Source organism: Toxorhynchites rutilus, chromosome 3 (assembly GCF_029784135.1).
Source record: "Toxorhynchites rutilus septentrionalis strain SRP chromosome 3, ASM2978413v1, whole genome shotgun sequence".
NCBI lineage: Eukaryota > Metazoa > Arthropoda > Insecta > Diptera > Culicidae > Toxorhynchites > Toxorhynchites rutilus.
Window position 1 is genome coordinate 56,756,198 of NC_073746.1, and position 814 is coordinate 56,757,011.

The following is an 814-nucleotide window of genomic DNA, read 5'->3' on the forward strand; positions in this document are numbered from 1 at the left end:
ATTTTTACGTATTTTACGTATTTTTACATTAGGGTAAATTTCATTTCCTTTTTAAAGGGGTAAAAATTCATTTTTCGGACCATCGGTCAATTTTGAAAAATCATAACTAAAGAACAAAACTTAATGCCTCTCTGATTTTTGGATATGTTATGTAAAAAATATCAGCTTTCAAGAAAAAATATAAAAAAATATAGCGCCCCTGGTCTCGAGACCATGAAAACTATAAAAAACAAATACAATCTATAATAACAAAAAGAAAAACTTGCTAATTAGCTTTAATTTGATATGTCGACCATCTAAATCGTTGTCCACAAGTTAAGAATTAAAAAAAAAGTCATTTTTGGAAAAAAAAAGGGGAAAAAGTTGATTTTTCGGACTATGGAAATGGAAAAAATTCATTCAATTCAGATGGAAATTCAAAGTTCAAAATTTCTCGAAGAATATCCTTACATACAGTCAGTGACGTCGAATGGAGCTCTGGTTGCACCCGGCCACCATCGGGATGTCTCATTCAGTATTGTTAGAAAAATACACTTTATTAAAATGAATTACAAACATACCAGAAATATACTTTTCGGATATTGATTGACTCTTTCTCGTATAACATCGAGCCTCACTCGGGGTATACTTGCATAACATAGGGCGCTAGAACGATCAGCAGAGTAGTGAAATCATTACTTGACGTGTGACGTATTAAGTAATACGGGAAGGGGTTAAAACCACATTATTTGCCCATATTCCGTAATCTGACAGAATCTGAAAAACTCGAACGGATTTCACAATTTAATTTTTGTATTTGAAAATCCGTTCGACA